This window comes from Pleurodeles waltl, chromosome 4_2, assembly GCF_031143425.1.
Source record: "Pleurodeles waltl isolate 20211129_DDA chromosome 4_2, aPleWal1.hap1.20221129, whole genome shotgun sequence".
NCBI classification, from domain to species: Eukaryota; Metazoa; Chordata; class Amphibia; order Caudata; family Salamandridae; genus Pleurodeles; species Pleurodeles waltl.
In genome coordinates, this window is record NC_090443.1 from 24,224,055 (window position 1) to 24,245,077 (window position 21,023).

Sequence of the window (21,023 nt, forward strand, 5' to 3'; positions counted from 1 at the left end):
AATCTGAGTGAAGTACCTTTTGTGACAAGTGGTCAAATGGTAGTTCCTAAATAGTAAGTCTTATCAGAAAACTGAATTTCTGACATAAGTTTAGTAAAGTCTGCCGTAGATTATGTGTATCAAGATGCACGCCTCAGATGTTTCCTTATGAAAATGTAGGGTAAAATGACATCAATTCATATTACAGTATTTTGGTAGTATGTATGTATGTGTTCTTATAAAACTTTGACATGGTGAAGAGTAGACCTTTGACCCAGATGAATGTTGCATAGTAGCTATGTCATTAATCAAATGACTTGACGTTTTCACAGTTTTTAGAAAGATAAAGTCTAACAGCAAACATGGCTGATTCTGCATAAGTCAAGAAAAATGGTGACTTCCATTGTTTGAAAGTGGGAAGATGGTGAAGATGGTGACCTCCATTAGCCAAGATGGGGCCAGGGTCTACCTAAGATGGAGTTGGACCTTAGGGACTTTACGGCAAGACCAATCCCAAGGTTGAATATTACAGATCTGAAGAGCTGGGGAAACAGATCTTTCACGAGTCTTGATCGATTGGTCTTTAATATCCCACAGCTATATTGTAGTTTTAAAGCGCTTTTACAAATTTCCATGTCCCATTACAGGTTTTCAGTTAATTTTATGCACAGATATTCGAAGGTCTTTACCCTCTTATGCATTACGATTTCCACTGTGTGAGTGCCACGATTATTCTTAGGTGTATTAAAGACCATATATTTCATCTTAGAGTTATTTACTACCAACCCTCACTGCTGGCTTAAGACAGCAAAGCAATCCAGTAGATTTTGCAAGCACAATGGACACTTTGCAATCAAAAGTGTATTTATCATCTACAAACAGGAGGACAGACATGCTAGCCCCTTCCCCTGCCACCTCTACTATTTTCTAGGGGCCTTTAGAAATGTATTGTACAACCTTGCTTTTCCCCCTGCCCAGACAAATCTAATCACTCTATTTTGTAAATCGGTCAGTTGAGTCTGAGCGATAGACCCTGGTAATGTCTGTAAAACATGTTCTCAGAAAAGGGTGTATTTCTATCTTAAGGACATGTATTGTACAGAGCAACCATGTATAAACTACACCACCATCTCATGTCCTCTATAACTATTTGCAACAGGGAGCAGTTAGCTTTATATCACACCTAGTTTACTCATGAGGTAGAACTCCAAGTATTTTACTTTGCAGAATGACTATTGCAGGCATTTTGAGATTGCATCTTTTCAACCAGTTCTTCAGGGAGGGAGATAGTCAGTAATTCAGCCTCGTTTACATTTACTTTGAACCCCAATACACCTTTGAAGCTTTTTAGCAAAGATAAAAGTGCCAGCATGGATGCCTGAAATGTTGTGTTTTGTCATTATCTCCAGAATATATTCAGCAAACACAAATACTTTGTACACCTGTTTCCCATAGACAATTCCACTAATATTTGGATGCGCCTACATAGCTGTGGCTGGGGGCAACGAGGAGGAGTGATATCGATGCCACTGACTTTAACCACCACTCAGGTAAAATTCACCCACTTTAACCCAATTCACCCTTAATTTCACCCTGGTGAGCTATATTATGCTAGAATTCAGTCTAACATCTTTGATCTTCTACCTATATTCCATACGTCTGAAAACAGGAGGCCCTGGTATGGTAATGTGTATATTTGTATTTGTGTTTCACATAGACTGGGTAATGTTTATCCATGCTTACCCAGTCTCCATAGCTAACTCTTCTCCTTAAGATTGGGTTCTGATTTAGAATGTTTATGGTTGATGTGGAAACTTTGAAGGTCAGTTATCTGGAACTGTTGGAAGTAGTGGTTTAAGTTTCTTCTGTGGAATAAAACAGGATTTATTCGCAACCCTATCATGTGGAGCACTTCTTGAAGCAACGAAGATTTTATCTAATTTCACACTGGCAACGAGGATGGGATTGTCTCTTCAACTCACGCTTTCCAGGAGAAACTTCACCCCTATTGGTAGTTGTGAGTAACTTTTAACTGTGCTGTACCTGCCTCCATGGCTCTCATCTTTACGTCTACTTTAGATGTAGTGTTCAGGTTTCTCAACTGCAGTTTAGATCTTGTGTTCAGTTCAGACCTTTTTAGTGTTTGATTACTTTCACCTTTATAAACCGCTACAAGAATTTTCTGAACTAGCGGTGGTGTTTACTCAATCAGTATATACATTTACATTTGCAAGACTGGGCCTAGATTTTCAAATTTATTTGAGGCATAAAATAGTTATAATTACAAGTGTGAGCCTTAGCGCAAACTCTCAGGGATTGTGACGTTTGCTTTCAAAGAATTCTGCCCTGCCAGTGGCATGTGCGAACTCTCCTCTCTTCATGCCAGCACAGCTCGCGGCTGTATGCGCTGTTTACGGCTACATGTGAGATGCTAAAAAAGGGTCACTGCACGTGCACTTCTTATGCATGTTCATTCTGGAATTACGGTTCCCTCTACAAGTGCAATATTCTCCTGCAGTATCATACAGTTTCCAACTATGCACGCACCAATTAGAGACCCACATTGCGTCTCACAATATTCACTTTAACAATGCAGTTCTCTACAGAGAGTGTACTCACTTTTGGCAGATTTTCACTTTTCCATAATATTTTTCTCCAACTTCTCTGCTCATCAGGGCCACCGTTTCCCAGGAAGTACTTTTGGAAGTGTGTTTTTCTCATGTTCAAGGCCAAACTGACTTGGATGGAAACAGAAGAGAGACTATTCATCTTGGATTGGATTAAATATTTCTAGGGAAAAAAAAGGGACTACAATACACAGAAATGACATTGCAGTGATGAGCCAAGCTGGAAGCTACTAGCAATTAAAGTTTGAACTGGAGTGTTGTTTTACATGTTAAATATTTATTATCTATAACACAAAAAATATTCTTAAGTGCATTTCGGAAACAATATTGTGTATCGGTTTGCTTTTTTCACTGTCTTGTATTGTTAATTCATTACTTTCTACCTTTTTGTTCTTTATTTCTACTGCTTGTGGTTTTCTCTTATTGCAGCTGTGTTATTATGTTTGTATTTTCTTTCTCTTCCCCCATTTACATCTCATCTTTTAGGTTACATCTGTACTTCTTTTTTTTTCTCTTCTAATTACCTTTCCCAGTCTTCAACATGCAATATATTTCACCACTTCTCTTTTTTCTCTCTCCTTTCGGAGATCCGCATTTAGGCCCAGATTTATACTTTTTTTGAGCCGCAATTGTGTCATTTTTTTATGCAAAAGTGGCACAAACTTACAAAATATAATTGTATTTCATAAGTTTGCGCTGCTTTTGCATCAAAAAATAATTCAAATCCAGTGCAAAAATAGTATAAATATGGGCCATAATGTGGGTAAAGTGGAAACAAGTATTTATTAATTATTTTAAAGTATGTTGTTCCAGTTTTTCGGCAGAGAAAAAAATCTCAATGCTAATACATTGTTCAGGGGCAGAAGGCCAAGATGTATTTGAGAACTTACCTGATATAAGTGAGGAAAGGAATGGCGATACGTTAAACTAATTTGAAATTGCACTTCAAAAGTTGGGTGTACACTATTTACCTAAAGTGTCTATAATATTACAGACATTCTACTTTGGCAAACGAAAACAAAATGAAAGTGGATCAGTTGAATATTTTGTAACAGCGCTTAGAAAACTGGCTGTTAATTGCAACTTTGGGGAAAACACAAAGGAAATAATTCACAACCAGTTTATGTTAGAATGTAGGAGTGTCAAGGTTAGGGAAGGATTGTGGGTCAAAAACGATCAAAGTCTTGCAGAAGTTCTGATAATGGCTGAGAAAGTTGAACATTTTATGCAGTGTATACAGGGTTTTCAAAATCCAAAAATGAGGCTATTGGAGATGTTAAAAGTGAGACTAGTGCCAAACACTGATTGCCTCACAGAAGAAAAAACAACAGAGTTTTTCTATGCAAAGATCTTACAGGTATGGTAATCCCAATCATTTGGCAAATTCCAAAGATTATCCTGCTGTAGGTGTGACTTGTAGAGTGTGTGGTAAGAGGAGACAATTTGCCAAGTTTTGCAAGTCTTCCTCTAGTAAAGAAAAGGTGAATGATATTGGTGCGGACAAAGAAAGGATTGTATTTCAAGTATATGATGGCAAGGGTGTTGTCAGTACTAATAGTGCAGAGCCTATGGATGTAATCAAATTGAATGGGGTAGATGTGGTCATGATGATGGAATCAGGTGCTAAACTGCAATTTATATCCGATAGTGACTATGGCAGCTATTTCACAGGAAAAGTTACTCTCAATCCTCCTGATGTTATGCTATATAGTTATGGGGAAAACATATAGATTTATAAGGTTACTTTGATGCTGATTTTGAATTCCAAGGTAATCGTGCTTCGGGGAAGGTGTTTGTCCCATTCAAGGGTGATACTATCTAAAGCTGGCCACAGCAGAAACTCTTGTGCATTTTTCTAGATCCTAACTTGAATCTTCCAGTGCAGGTCAGGAGAGTGGATACCATGGTTGAGCGGTTTCAACAGGAGTTTCCTCTGGTGTTTTCTGATAAAGTAGGATGTGTGTAACGTTATGTTGATCATACTAGAATCAAGGAGGGAGCCACATGGGTAGTGTGTGAGGTCAGATATGTTCACTTGAGTATGCCTGGTGCTGTAGAGACTGAATTGAGTAGACTCAAGAAGGGGGGAATCATTGAGGCTGTGGGAGCTTCAGTGATGGTGGCGTTTAAGCCATCAGGTGAAATTCGTCTATGTGTGGATCTTTTCCATCTCAAAAGGGAGGTTACTGAAGATAATTTTCCGCTATTAAACATAATGGAGATGATGTTGTTGATGGGCAATGCCAAGTATTTTACCACACTTGACTTAAGGTCTGCCTATCATCAGGTCAGTTTCAGTGATGATTCAAAAGATTTAACTTCTTTCATTACACCCTTTTGTGTATTTGCTTCAACAGAATGCCATTTGGACTTTATGCTGCAGCCTCTGTATTTCAGAGACTCATGACCAGTCTTTTGAAGGGGATTGCAGGAGTTAAATTCTTTCGGATGACGTGCTTATCTTTAGTGACAACGTGGATGATCACGTAGACTGGATGAAGGAAGAACGTACCACATTTCAACTAAAAGGAATCACACTCAAGATTAGCAATTGCAAGTTCGGGGGGGTTGTAAATTACATATTTGGAACAGGTCATCTCTGGTAAGGGTGTCATTACCAAGGCTGAGTTTATCAATGAAATATTGCAGCTACCACAGTCTTTCAAGAAGGAAGAGGTTCAAACATTTCTGAGAATGGCAGAATTCTATGCAAGATTTGTTCCCAACTTGGCAGGTTGCACTGCAGTGATCAGGAGTCTTCTCAATGAAGGTGTAAAATTTGTTTGGACAGATGAGTGCAGTAAGGGTCTGAAGATTTAAAGGCTGCATTGGAGTCCACTCAATTTTTGAAGAGCTTTGTCCCAGGGATGCCTTGTGTGGTTCTTACTGGCACGAGTGAGAGAGGGCTTGGGGCTGTTTTGAAGCAGGAAGGTAAGGCGGTCACCATAACCTTCACATTTAGATCAGTAAGGGAAGCAGAAGTAAGGTACTCTACCATAGACAGGGAAGCTCTCACAGTGTCCTGGGCTATAAGAACATTTCTAGGGTTTCTTTGGGGAGTTTCATTTCAAGTGAGGACAGATTACAAGCCATTACAGGAAATCTTTGGGAAGAAGGATCTGGACTGCATTTCATCTACAATATGTGACTTGTGGTGTTCCAGGATTTTCAATTTGGTCACTTATTTGCCTGTGTTGACAATAAAACTGCAGATTGTTCATTGAGATTGGCTGTGGATTCTGGGCCCAGAGATGATGAAGGTAATTGATGGAAAGAAGATTAAGTTAAGGTGTGTGAAGTTATGATGGGGTGTGTAACTGAGAGTGAATGGAGGCAGGAGATGGAGTAAGATGAGGTTGTGAAAAGAATGTGCAAATTTGTTTTTTCTGGGGATCAGAATTGGAGAAAAAAATCTAGTTGTTTGCTGGTTTTCCAAAGATCTTTGACGAGTTGTCAGTGAGTAATAGCATGCTGATGAGAGGTTGTAAATTGGTTCCACCCCAAAGGGTCAGGGAACGTTTGATACAACTTACTCATGAGGGTCATCAGGGCATCAGTAAGATGAAAGAGAGACTCAGGTGTGAGTATTGGTGGCCTGGAATGAATATTGTGGTGAAGAGGATTGTGAGAGACTAGCAACTGTAGGATGAGTGTCAAAAACATGAAAGTTAGGACACCCCCTATGGTTTTTCTGGACATTCAAAATGAAGTTTGGGAAGAGACTGGGTTGGACAATGTTGGCCCCATAGATGTGGGAAGTACCTCCAAATATGTGTTTGTAGCAATGGACATGCATTCCAGGTGGTTTGAGGTGGGAGTGACCAATGAGATCAACACTACTGCTATCATCAGATTCTTAACTGAAGTGTTTGTGAGAGAAGGTCATCTGAGGTCTATTCATATGCAGAATGGGTTGTAACTGACCTTATTAGAACTGGCAGCTCTTATCATGGCTTCCTTGTACTTTTCGCTTCTGACCTCCTGTTTTTGGACCCTGGGCTGTAATTAGTTTTTGCTGGTTTTGATACTCTGGGCACTTTGCCACTGCTAACCAGTGCTAAAGTGGAAGTTCACTCTGTCTAAAATATATTGTAATTGGTTTTCCATGATTGGCACATTTGATTTACTGATAGGTCCCTAGTAAAGTGCACCTTGGGTGCCCAGGGCCTTTAAATCAAATGCTACTAGTGGGCCTGCAACACTGATTATGCCACCCACATGAGGAGCCCTGTAAACATATCTCAGACCTGCCACTGCAGTGTCTGTGTGTGCAGTTTTGCACTGCCAATTCGACCTAGCAAGTGTACCCACTTGCCAGCCTCAAACCTTCCTTTACTAAATGTAGGTCACCTCTAAGTTAGGCCCTAGGCAGCCCCATGGGCAGGGTGCAGTGTATTTAAAAGGTAGGACATGTTTGGGCAATGCAGGATCTCGTGAACAACAGAGACTTTCCTTTGAAGTTTGCCTACTTTAACCGGTTTGGCGCCATGGACATAATGGTTACGTCCAAGGCTGCACCCGTGTGGCGCCATGGACGTAACCATTACGTCCATATACCGGCCCTAGCACTCCCCCCGAGGGCCACCCCCACCCCCAGGTTAGGGCTGGAAGGGGAATCGCTTCCCCTTCCACTCCGACCCCCTCCAGTGACGTCTGATGACGTCAGCACGCAAAACGTGCTGACCTCATCAGAGCTCACCTCCCATCGCGCTGGAAGCATGCTTCCAGCCCGATTGCGGAAGAGAAATGCTTAGCATTTCTCTTCCGCTTGGGAGGGGGCCAGCAGAGACATGAATCCATGAAACCACTAGACACCAGGGAATTTTTTTTTTTTTTTGACAATGGAAATAAGGGGAGCGGCCCTTGGGCAAGGGCCGCTCCCCAGGGGGGCAAATCATTTTCAGGCCATTTAAATCGGCCTATCAAATTTAGGCCGATCGGGGCAGAAAACCCCCTAGACACCAGGGATTTTTTTTTTCTTTTTTCTTTCTTTTATGTTTACGGAGCGACCCCTTCAGCAAGGGAACTCCCTGGGGGTCAAATTGTTTCTAGGCCGTTTCTGCCCCCCCGGGGGGAAGATCAGTCTAATATAATTAGGCCAATCTGCCCCCATGGGGGGGAGGAAATGGCAGAAACCACTAGACACCAGGGATTATTTTTTTTTGACAATGCAAATGAAAATGGCCCTAGACCAGTGGTTCCCAACCTGTGGTCCGGGAACCCCTGGGGGTCCGCGAAGCCTTCTCAGGGGGTCCGCAAAAGCTTAGACAGTTCAAAAATATTAACCAATATTGACAAATTAGGTCCCCAGCTTCCACTAATGGCTCAGGCGGGGGTCCCTGGATTCCAATGATGATTCAGTGGGGGTCCCTGGGTTCAATTAATGTTAAAGTGGGGGTCCACGGAAATGAAAAGGTTGGGAACCACTGCCCTAGACACCAGGGATTTTTACCCTAGACACCAGGGATTGACTTCCCAGCAAGGGAACTCCCTGGGGGTCAAATTGTTTCTATGCCGTTTCTGCCCCCCCACCCCCGGGGGGAAGATCAGCCTAATATAATTAGTCCGATCTGCCCCCAGGGGGGGCAGAAATGGCAGAAACCACTAAGAAACCACTAGACACCAGGGATTATTTTTTTTGGGACATGAACATAAAGGGAGGGCCGCTTCCCAGGGGGGCAAGTCATTTTTAGGCCATTTCTGCCCCCCGGGGGCAGATCGAGCTAATATAATTAGGCCGATCTGCCCCCAGGAGGGGCAGAAAACCCCCTAGACATCAGGGATTTATTTTGTTTTCTTTTATGTTTAGGGAGCGACCCCTTCAGCAAGGGTCGCTCCCTGGGGGGCCAAATTGTTTCTAGGCCATTCCTGCCGCCGGGGGGGGGGCAGCAAATCCCTAGACACCAGGGATCTTTTTTTATTTTTATGTGTAGGGAGCGACCCCTTCGGCAAGGGCCGCTCCCTGGGGGGTCAAATTGGTTTTAGGCCATTTCTGTCCCCCTGGGGCAGATCGGCCTAATATAATTAGGCCGATCTACTCCCGGGGCGGGGCAGAAACCACTAGGTACCAGGGATTGCTGTGTGTGTATGTGTGTGTTTTGTTTGGGGGGGCTGCCCCTTGGGCAAGGGTCACTCCCCATGGGGGCACAATACTGTTGGCCATATCTGCCCCCCTATTGGAAGGCCCATCAGCCCCCAAGGGGGGGCAGAAAGCCCACCAGAGACCAGGGAAGATTTTTTTTCAAAATAAGAGGGGGGGGGGGGGTTTGGCCATAGCCCCACTCCAAATAAATGGGCCCAAAGTTGTTCTTGTTCTGCCCACCAGTGGGCAGATGGGGCAATTACCCCTGATCCACACCCTGGGGGGCAGAAAGTCTATTAGATGGCATTGAATTAAATAAAAAATAAATAGTGGGCCTGGTTATGCCCCCACCACAACTTAAGGGGGTAACAGTCTTTCAGCTCTCCCCCGCACAATAAAACATTTTATCCCACGGCAAGCAAGAAGACATTTGATTATTTTGGGTTTCGGTTTTACATTTGGGCCATGTGAGCTTGGTAACTCTCAAAATCGTTCAACTTGGAATGGTGAGGGCTTGACTTTTTTGACTCTGGGACGCTGCCATGTAGAAAAATCTACAAGACCCAGACACATCTGAAAACTAAACATCTGGTTGATTTCAGGGTGCTATGCTTCACATGCACCCCGCACCATTTTCAAACCCACAATGTCATGCAAACCTCCAACTTTGCTGAAAATCACACATTTTTCCCACATTTTTGTGATGGAACCTTCCGGAATCTGCAGGAATCCACAAAATTCCTACCACCCAACATTGTCCCATCTATACCGATAAAAAATCTACTGCACTTGTCAGCCTAAAAATGTTTTTTTTCAAACTGCCCTTTTGGACCCGCTTTGGTTCCCCCTCAATTTCGACATGTTTTTTGCTCTTCCCTGTCACAGGCACTTGGCCCACCTACACAAGTGAGGTATAATTTTTACTGGGACACTGAGGGGAACGATGGGTGATAGGAAATTTGTCATGGTGCGGTGATTCCACACAGAAATCTGGGGAAAAAGTGATTTTTTAGCTACATTTGAGGTTTGCTGAGGATTCTGGGTAAGAAATCAAAGGGGGATCCACGCAAGTCACACCTCCATGGACTACCTCGGGTGTCTAGTTTTCAGAAATGTCTGGGTTTGGTAGGTTTCCCTAGATTGCTGCTGAGCCCAGGACCAAAAACGCAGGTTGCTCCTCCCACTCCCCAAACCAGGTAGTTTTGTATTTGATAATTTTAGTGTGTCCAGATAGTGTTTTGGGGCATTTCCTGTCGCGGGCACTAGGCCTACCCACACAAGTGAGGTATCATTTTTATCGGGAGACTTGGGGGAACGCTGGGTGGAAGGTAATTTGTGGCTCCTCTCAGATTCCAGAACTTTCTGTCACTGAAATGAAAGGAAAAAGTGTTTTTTTGCCAAATTTTGAGGTTTGCAAAGGATTCCGGGTAACAGAACCTGGTCAGTGCCCCACAAGTCACCCCATCTTGGATTCCCCTAGATGCTTAGTTTTCAAAAAGGTGCAGTTCTGCTAGGTTTCCCTAGGTACCGGCTGAGCTAGAGGTCAAAATCTACATCTAGGCACTTTGCAAAAAACACATCAGATTTCAATGTAAAAATGTGATGTGTCCATGTTGCGTTTCCTGTCGCGAGCATCAGGCCTACCCACGCAAGTGAGGTACCATTTTAATCGGGAGACTTCGGGGAACACAGAATAGCAAAACAAGTGTTATTGCCCCTTGTCTTTCTCTTCATTTTTTCCTTCCAAATGTAAGGTAGTGTGTAAAAAAGACGTGTAATTGAGAAATGCCCTGTAATTCACATGCTAGTATGGGCACCCCGGAATTCCGAGATGTGCAAATAACCACTGCTTCTCAACACCTTATCTTATGCCCATTTTGGAAATACAAAGGTTTTTTTATACCTATTTTTCACTCTTCATATTTCAGCAAAGGAATTGCTGTATACCCGATGTAGAGTGAAAAACCCATTGCAAGGTGCAGCTCATTTAGTGGCTCTGGGTACCTAGGGTTCTTGATGAACCTACAAGCCCTATATATCCCTGCAATCAAAAGAATCCAGCAGACGTAACGGTATTTTGCTTTAAACAATCTGGCACTGCAGGAAAAAGTTAGAGTAAAACGTAGAGAAGAATGGTTGTTTTTTCACCTCAATTTCAATATTGTTTTATTTCAGTTATGATTTTCTGTAGGAAACTCTTGTAGGATCTACACAAATTACCCATTGCTAATTTCAGAATTCTATCTACTTTTCAGAAATGTTTAGGTTTCTGGGATCCAGCATTGGTTTCACACCCATTTCTGTCACTGACTGGAAGGAAGCTGAAAGCACACAAAATCGTAAAAATATGGTATGTCCCAGTAAAATGCCAAAACTGTGTTGAAAAATTGGGTTTTCTGATTCAAGTCTGCCTGTTCCTGAAAGCTGGGAAGCTGGTGCTTTTAGCATGGCAAACCCTTTGTTGATGCCATTTTCAGGGAAAAAACACAAGCCTTCTTCTGCAGCCCTTTTTCCCATTTATTGGAGAAAAAAACAACATTTTCACTGTATTTTTGGCTAATTTCTTGGTCTCCTTCAGGGGAACCCACAAAGTCTGGGTACCTCTCGAATCCCTAAGATATTGGAAAAAAAAGGACGTAAATTTGGTGTGGGTAGCTTATGTGGACAAAAAGTTATGAGGGCCTAAGCGCGAACTGCCCCAAATAGCCAAAAAAAGGCTTGCCACCTGCGGGGAAAAGGCCTGGCAGCGAAGGGGTTAAAGGCAGAAAGGAGTATAAGTAGTGGACCTGAAACCCCAGACTTCAGATTACTTCTGTATCAAGAGAAACCTCTGCCAAGGAGAAGAGCTTGATGCTTGAGGAGGACCTCCCACTCTGCCTGTTGCTTTGCTGTGCTGGCCTGCTGCTGCTGCTTCTGTCTAACAGGGAAAGGACTGGACTTTTCTTTCTGAAATCCTGCTTGTGAAGTTTCTTCAAGGGCTTGGACTGAGCTTGCCTCCTGTTAAGAAGTCTCAGGGACATCAAAGACTTCACCTACCAGCACCTGGGTACTCGGGTTGAGGACCCTGACCTGCCAAGTGGTGCCAATCCAGTTCTTGGGCTCCCAGAAGTGAGTTCTGATGAGAAACAAGAAGATCCAGGTACAGCGACTCCAGACAACTCCAGAACCGGCACTTCTGCACGACTCCTTGCCGCTGCCTGCAACCAAAAGCTGTAGTCCCCGCTGGAGTGCGACGACCCCAACCGATGCTGCAGGCCGAACGCCGTTGCAGCCTCGCTGAAGTTCCATGAGTCCGGAAGTGCTGTGTCACCAACGTCTGTGACACCCGACTCCGTTGATGGCCAGCTGCCCTGTGGCCTGACTGCCACCCCGTGAGGTCACCCAACAAGTCTTGACCCACCAGATTCATCGACCCCACCTGATTGTCAGGAACCGATACCTTGCACCAATGTTGCATCACTTCCCCTGCTCTGCAGTAAGGAACCAATGCCGCACTGGATCCAGCGAAGCCTCACTTCCCGAAACCCGTTGACCAGCTTGTTTCCTTGTTTACCAAAGGTACTATACCTGGGGATGTGTGCTATTCCATGACCGGAGCCATTGGCGTCGGCCTATTGGGAACAACATTTGTGTTTCTATGCGCTATATTGAATTTAATCTTTGAAAAATCATAACTTTGTGTTGGATTTTTACCGTATTGGTCTTATTTTACTCAGATAAATATTGGCTATTTTTCTAAACTGGTGTTGAGTGCTTTTGCAGTGTTTTCATTGTGTGTGCTGGTACAAATACCTTACACATTGCCTCGGAGATAAGCCTGACTGCTGTGCCAAGCTACCAAGGGGGTGAGCAGGGGTTATCTGAGATGTGCATCTCCCTTACCCTGATTAGAGTGAGGGTCCCCACTTGGACAGGGTGTAAACTGACTGCCAACTAGAGACCTCATTTCTAACAGACCCCAGGGGTGATATCTCATAAAAAGTGTGCCCTATATCACCCAGAAATAAATGGAATGGTTGAAAGGTTCACTAGAACATTGAAGGAAGCTATTCTGTAAGGAAATGCCTCCTTGGCATGGTTACCCCCTGACATTTTGCCTTTCCTGATGCTAAGTTATGATTTGAAAGTGTGCTGGGACCCTGCTAACCAGGCCCCAGCACCAGTGTTCTTTCCCTAAACTGTACCTTTGTCTCCACAATTGGCACAACCCTGGCACTCGGGTAAGTCCCTTGTAACTGGTACCCCTGGTACCAAGGGCCCTGATGCCAGGGAAGGTCTCTAAGGGCTGCAGCATGTCTTATGCCACCCTAGGGACCCCTCACTCAGCACATACACACTGCTTCACAGCTTGTGTGTGCTGGTGGGGAGAAAATGATTAAGTCGACATGGCACTTCCCTCAGAGTGCCATGCCAACCTCACACTGCCTGTGGCATAGGTAAGTCACCCCTCTAGCAGGCCTTACAGCCCTAAGGCAGGGTGCACTATACCACAGGTGAGGGCGCGTGTGCATGAGAACTATGCCCTTACAGTGTGTAAGGAAATGCCTCCTTGGCATGGTTACCCCCTGACTTTTTGCCTTTGCTGATGCTAAGTTTTTATTTGAAAGTGTGCTGAGGCCTGCTAACCAGGCCCCAGCACCAGTGTTCTTTCCCTAACCTGTACTTTTGTTTCCACAATTGGCACACCCTGGCATCCAGGTAAGTCCCTTGTAACTGGTACCCCTGGTACCAAGGGCCCTGATGCCAGGGAAGGTCTCTAAGGGATGCAGCATGTCTTATGCCACCCTGGGGACCCCTCACTCAGCACAGACACACTGCTTGCCAGCTTGTGTGTGCTGGTGAGGACAAAACGAGTAAGTCGACATGGCACTCCCTTCAGGGTGCCATGCCAACCTCACACTGCCTATGCAGTATAGATAAGTCACCTCTCCAGCAGGCCTTACAGCCCTAAGGCAGGGTGCACTATACCATAGCTGAGGGCACAAGTGCATGAGCACTGTGCCCCTACAGTGTCTAAGCAAAACCTTAGACATTGTAAGTGCAGGGTAGCCATAAGAGTATATGTTCTGGGAGTCTGTCATACACGAACTCCACAGCACCATAATGGCTACACTGAAAACTGGGAAGTTTGGTATCAAACTTCTCAGCACAATAAATGCACACTGATGCCAGTGTACATTTTATTGTAACATACACCCCAGAGGGCACCTTAGAGGTGCCCCCTGAAACCTTAACCAACTACCCTTGTAGGCTGACTGGTTTTAGCAGCCTGCCACACTCGAGACATGTTGCTGGCCACATGGGGAGAGTGCCTTTGTCACTCTGTTGCTAGTAACAAAGCCTGTACTGGGGGGAGATGCTTATCACCTCCCCCTTGCAGGACTGTAACACCTGGCGGTGAGCCTCAAAGGCTCACCCCCTTTGTTACAGCACCACAGGGCACTCCAGCTAGTGGAGTTGCCCACCCCCTCCAGCCCCGGCCCCACTTTTGGCGGCAAGGCCGGAGGAGATAATGAGAATAACAAGGAGGAGTCACTGGCCAGTCAGGACAGCCCCTAAGGTGTCCTGAGCTGAGGTGACTCTGACTTTTAGAAATCCTCCATCTTGCTGATGGAGGATTCCCCCAATAGGGATAGGAATGTGACCCCCCTCCCCTTGGGAGGAGGCACAAAGAAGGTGTACCCACCCTCAGAGCTAATAGCCATTGGCTACTAACCCCAGACCTAAACACGCCCTTAAATTTAGTATTTAAGGGCTCCCCAGAACCTAGGAACTCAGATTCCTGCAACCTAAGAAGAAGAGGACTGCTAAGCTGAAAAACCCTGCAGAGAAGACGGAGACACCAACTGCTTTGGCCCCAGCTCTACCGGCCTGTCTCCCCACTTCTAAAGACACTGCTCCAGCTACGCTTTCCCCAGGGACCAGCGACCTCTGAATCCTCAGAGGACTGCCCTGCTCTAGAAGGACCAAGAACTCCAGAGGACAGCGGCTCTGTTCACCCAAGACTGCAACTTTGTAACAAAGGAGCAACTTTAAAACAACTTGCGTTTCCCGCCGGAAGCGTGAGACTTGCTACTCTGCACCCGACGCCCCCGGCTCGACTTGTGGAGAACAATCACTTCAGGGAGGACTCCCCAGCGACTGCGAGACCGTGAGTAGCCAGAGTTGCCCCCCCTGAGCCCCCACAGCGACGCCTGCAGATGGAATCCCGAGGCTCCCCCTGACCGCTACTGCCTGCTTCCCAGATCCCGACGCCTGGTAAAGACTCTGCACCCGCAGCCCCCAGGACCTGAAAGATCGGAACTCCAGTGCAGGAGTGACCCCCAAGAGGCCCTCTCCCTTGCCCAGGTGGTGGCTACCCCAAGGAGCCACCCCCTTGCCTGCCTGCATCGCTGAAGAGACCCCTTGGTCTCCCATTGATTTCCATTGGAAACCCGACGTGTGTTTGCACACTGCACCCGGCCGCCCCTGTGCTGCTGAGGGTGTACTTTCTGTGCTAACTTGTCCCCCCCGCGGTGCCCTACAAAACCCCCCTGGTCTGGCCTCCGAGGATGCGGGTACTTACCTGCTGGCAGACTAGAACCGGGGCACCCATGTTTCCATTGAAACCTATGTGTTTTGGGCACCTCTTAGACCTCTGCACCTGACCGGCCCTGAGCTGCTGGTGTGGTAACTTTGGGGTTGCCTTGAACCCCCAACGGTGGGCTACCTTGGACCCAACTTTGAACCCTGTAAGTGTTTTACTTACCTGTGAAGTTAACATTTACTTACCTCCCCCAGGAACTGTTGATTTTTGCACTGTGTCCACTTTTAAAATAGCTTATTGCCATTTTTGTCAAAACTGTACATACTATTGTGATTATTCAACGTTCCTAGAATACCTGAGTGAAATACCCTTCATTTGAAGTATTACTTGTAAATCTTGCACCTGTGGTTCTTAAAATAAACTAAGAAAATATATTGTCCTATATAAAAACCTATTGGTCTGGAGTAAGTCTTTGAGTGTGTGTTCCTCATTTATTGCCTGTGTGTGTACAACAAATGCTTAACACTACCCTCTAATAAGCCTACTGCTTGACCACACTACCACAAAATAGAGCATTAGAATTATCTCTTTTTGCCACTATCTTACCTCTAAGGGGAACCCTTGGACTCTGTGCACACTATTTCTTACTTTGAAATAGTGAATACAGACCCAACTTCCTACACATTCAAACTGCAAAAGATAATGGAAAGGATTGGGTCCAGGCGGTCAAGAGGTGAGTTAAGGAGTACAGATTCACTCTGCATTCTACCACTGGGGGAAGTCCTTTGTTTTGCTCAAGAAACGTAGACCTTATACTTTAGTTGATCCTCCTTAGTTGAGAAGTTACAGTAAAAGCGAAATGAGGTTTGGTGAGATGATGGAAAAAACCAAGCCTAAAGAAGTACAACTTCAGAGTAAGAGGAAATGGAGATATGACAAACACAAGCCAACCAAGCTCTTGCTCATTGTAGTAGGTGATGTTCTCAAAGTAAAGTTACCTGACAGAAACTGAGGACCACCACAATATAGCAGAATGTACTGTGTGACAAAAGTCTTCAAAGGAGTGGTGAAATTGGATGACAGTCGCATCTGGAATTTTAATTGTATTGTGGTAGTGAATAACAAGTAACTTGTGTGTTATTTCTTTGTTAAAGGGGAAGGTATGTGGTAATTTGTATATTTGTGTTTCACATAGTCTGGGTAAAGTGTATCCATGGTTACTCAGTCTCCATGACAAACTCTTCCCCGTAGGAATGCGTTCTGATTTAGAATGTTTATGGTTGATGTGGAAACTTTGAAACAAAGTTATCCCGAACTGTTGGAGGTGGCGGCAGGAGTTTCTTCTGTGGAATAAAACTGGATTTATTCTCAACTATACCCTGTGGAGCACCTCTTGAAGCAACAAAGATTTTATCTAATTTCACACCCGGTTCACTCAGTCAAAACTCTTTCTGTGTCAAGCGACACATAAGGACAGCTCAACTATTCCTTCAAGAGTTGTCCTTTCTACCAAATACACTGTTTTCTTGAAAATATCTCTCCTTTATCAGTTTCAGATAAATCCCATTTGGTCTGCTTAGATTATATATGGCATAAGCTTGTTCAGCCTCATTACTAGCATTTTGGTAAAGAGCGTGAAATTGTGTATCTGTTTAAAGTCCTACCAAAGCCTTCACATTGCACATTAACACACATTTTAGACATACTGCTATCTTGTATTCCGATGTTGTACACTGCATGTTTAACATGGCTGTTTGATTAAGCATAGCATAATTTTGTAGTTGGCTTAGGCAAGCAAGAACTACAGGTTTGGTGAAGTCAGCTTTTTACCATACCCCACTGATCAAGTCTTTGAGGTCTTCTCACATTCTTTCCACAAGAAGAGCTATACATCTGCTTGTAAGCTGCTATCTATAGTTTCATATCACATCACATGTCCTGTTCTTCGTATGTTGTCTTCTACAACATCTACAAAAGAAATGTAGAGTTTGTGTAAATTTAGCATTATATGATCACTGGTTGATTTGCACTTTGAGTATTTTTACAGCTTGTTATATTTTTCCAGTAAATGTGTACTAAACTTCAGTGGGCTCAAAGTGTTGTTTTCGTTCGACAGATCCTGGTACACTGTGTTCCACAAGATGTCCTAACTTGGTGACTAAAGGGGACAAGTGCTGGATCTGGTAATCTGGCCAAACAGTGTAAAACTACTGAACTAAATTAAGGTAAACTCTTATCATGTTTACTATTTGTTGCTTTGCTTGTTTGTATGCGATATGTTGTAGGTGTACCAAAGTGTTGTCCTAGTAAGAGGCAGCAGGATAATAGACTGGTTGGGTAGGTATGACTGGGAGGAGTCCCACAGAAGAAACACTGTATGGGTAATCTATGGTATAAAGCAAGTAGTGTGGGTGTGTGGATGATTGGCAGGTGCTCCAGGACCTGAAGCACGGAAACTTGATTAATGAGTTTGTGCAAGAAAGAGGCTTTTTGTTCCTGCTGCACTGTACACTTTGCTAGTACCTCCAGACGCGTAACCAAAGACCATCTGAAAGCAAGGGGATCTTTGAGTGTGAGTGAATGAAACCATTTTTCCCTCAGTCCACGAGATTAGTTAGAAAGAATTAAGTGAGAGATGCACCCTCAACGTACTTTCTCCTTCATCCCCACTCTACTCAACAGGATGAGCTGGGCACAATGCCAGCAGACATCTCCTTGTTTTCCATTTATGAGTGAAGATGACAAAATGGGGGCAGATAAATCTGATGTTAGATAATGTCCATCAAAAGGGACACCTGCCCAAGCTATGCACCACCAGTACTGTAAAAGCATGTGCATATTTCTGAATCACAGTGTAGGACTCACTAATGAGGATGGAAAGAAATCCGTTCCCAATACTAGTACCTTTGACCTAGATCATTTGAATACTTAAAAACAATATTGACAGATCCAAAAAATAAAATAGATGCAGAACGATGGCCAGCATGTTTTTAAACCATGAGGACGCGAAACAACGCAAACATGAATCCCAAGCCTGTAGTATGAAACAGATTCAGGAGAAACTGAAATACCAGTAAGACAGTGTTAGGGCTTGTTCTGCCACTACCCTGCATCCTCCCTATTTATTTCTCCAGATCACTGAACCACAGGTAGAGGTGTGAGGTCAACAGAGGTGAGGATTTGCTGGATGTTTTCAAATTTTCCTTGCTGGCTGAAGGAGCAAAGGTTTCTTCAGTGGATGCACGTGGAAACGAGGCAGCACCAGAGGGCATGGCAATGGAATGAGCACAAGGAGATAACTCACAAACGAGATGCAAGCAACTGACAGGATACTAGAAGGAGGTGCACAACCATCAAGAGAAAACACAGACTTGACTAGGGACCATCTAGCCCTAGGTGTCGTTTAGTCTCAGCTTGGCATAGGGATGCCCATGAGCGCAGTCCTACTATCACCCAAGGAAGTTTAAGATGAACCACTGAGCAACAGGCTTGGAGTAGAATCATAAAAGAGAGGCACGAGGCCTCCCCTCCCTCTAGCAATGCAGGCGACAGAAGTCCCTCTTTGCCACCCCAGAACAATCTACTTCTCTTTAGAGACTACCACACCCCTAGGGGAAGAATTAACAACCATGTTCCCTGTACCCCGTCTTATATAAAGAACATTGAGAGTAATTTCCTAATATTTGAGAAAACCCTAAACGATTCTACCAGGATTTGTAACGTGTATTCACCCTATTGGATTGATGTGAATCATTTGTTGCGTTTCAGTTGTGCCAAGTGAAGTAAGAGACACATTGAAAGGAAGGGGGGTGGTGCCTGAGACAGGACTATGGGAATGAAGGGGCCCTAAATATAGTGAAAGATGCTTTGATGAAGGCAGTTGTAGAAGAGTGTCCACTAAAACTGATTGAACTAAGATTGTAAATAAAATAATCACCAGCAGATTACTTCAACAGGCTTAATGATGTGTTTGAAAGATATTCAAGCATTTCCCATCCAGCAGAGATGGCTCAGAAAGCTGAAGGTGCTGCTTTGTGCAGGGATTATCACTGATTGCGCAAAATCAATTGATGACTGTATGCACTTGATGGCAAACTAAAATGTTGGCTGAATTAGCGACTGTAGAGAACTGTTGTGTGGCTTGTCAGGAACACAATAAATAATCTGCAGAACACAAAGTGATGTATTTAGAATTACAAAATAACAGAGTATGAAGTGGAGGGGCTAAAGAGCTCCTCAACAAGGGGTAAAGGAGGAGGGTGAGCTTGGAGTAGGACCGCGAGTTGTCAGAGAGAAGCCCTAGGGGCAGGGGATAGCGTGTTTGAGTTGTGGGAAGCTTGGGCATTGCAAAAGAGAATGCACTAATGGTATTTCAGATGTCCCCATTCATCTGGCCCAACTGAATATACCCATATTACATTGTCTGAACAGTAGGGCAGGCCAAGGTGTAAGTACAGACTGTACCATGAACACTTTAATTCCTGTAGATAAGAAACGTTCTTAAGTTGCCTGCTTGATAAACTGAAAACCCACTAGCTGTCTCATTGACAATGGCACAAGCCAATTTGCCCTAAAAACATCTGAATTTCCAGCACTGCTTCTCTTGGGCTTGTGCATAGACACAGATGGTATTTCATATTATTAAGATTCACACGTTTCTAAACTTGTTTCTATGCATTTTTGTCTCATCATAAACAAGCACACATTAAAGCTTAACTTCTGCACATTTGTTGGCTTGTGATATTTTACAAAAATATAAATGTACTGTTTCTGAACCACATATGGAGTTTACCTCAGTGTACCTCAATGTAAGAATGAGGTCCTTGCTCTGTTGTGCGAGACTGATTGTCACTCTTCTACTGATAATTTTAAAGTGTCTGAAGATCTTTGGGAATTACTTGCACAAATGCCTTCAACTTTATGGTCCACAATAAATCCTATGAAAAAGTTGCCCTATATTCTTCAATATCCTATATGCTTTAAAGCATAAACCTGAGGCTGGAATTCGAGCGGTTATCTTCGACCTCATCAAACAGGATGTTCTGGTACTGATGTTTTGGTAGCCAAATTGACAGCCAAGCCAGCTTACCCCACCTGCTCCTGAAGGGAGCCACCCCTCTTATCCTGCTCTATGCAGCCTCAAAACAATATCCCAACCTCTTCTAGTCATTACCACATTTGTCCAAGGTGACCACCCTATACTAGGCCCCCCTGTGGGTCTGGTGTTTTCATTTTAGGTCTCACTGGAGACAGAGCATGCACTGTTGCTTGCAAAGATATTTTGTTACTTAAAAAAAAGTATATTGGGCTTTGGGCTCGCCCATCACTTACCATTGGTTGGCTTCATTGTCACTCTTATTTTCTTGCTTCTCATTGGTGGGCGTCACTTTCAGTTTGTTTCCATGTGTTTGTTTCTTTCGTGCAGCATGACCAAGTACTGACTGATTTCTTGATTAGTGTTTTTTGCGCTGCTTGGATTGTTGTCCATTTCTTGTTTTATTTGCAAGATGACCTGATTACAGGTTGGTGAGAACCTTGTAGCTTTCCCCATAACTACCTTTACCTCTTCCCCAAGCCCTATAATCACCCTTACCTCCATTTACCCCTACCCACCTTGAACCCTCAAATCACCCTTATCTACCTTTACCTCTATCCACCTGAACATTAAAATCACTCTTACCTCCCTTTACCTCTGCCTATCCCAGAAGACTAAAATCACCTTTACCTCTAACCACCCATGAACCCTAAAATCACCCTTAACTCCCTTTAACTCTACCCACCCCTGGACCCTAAAATCACCCTTACCTTC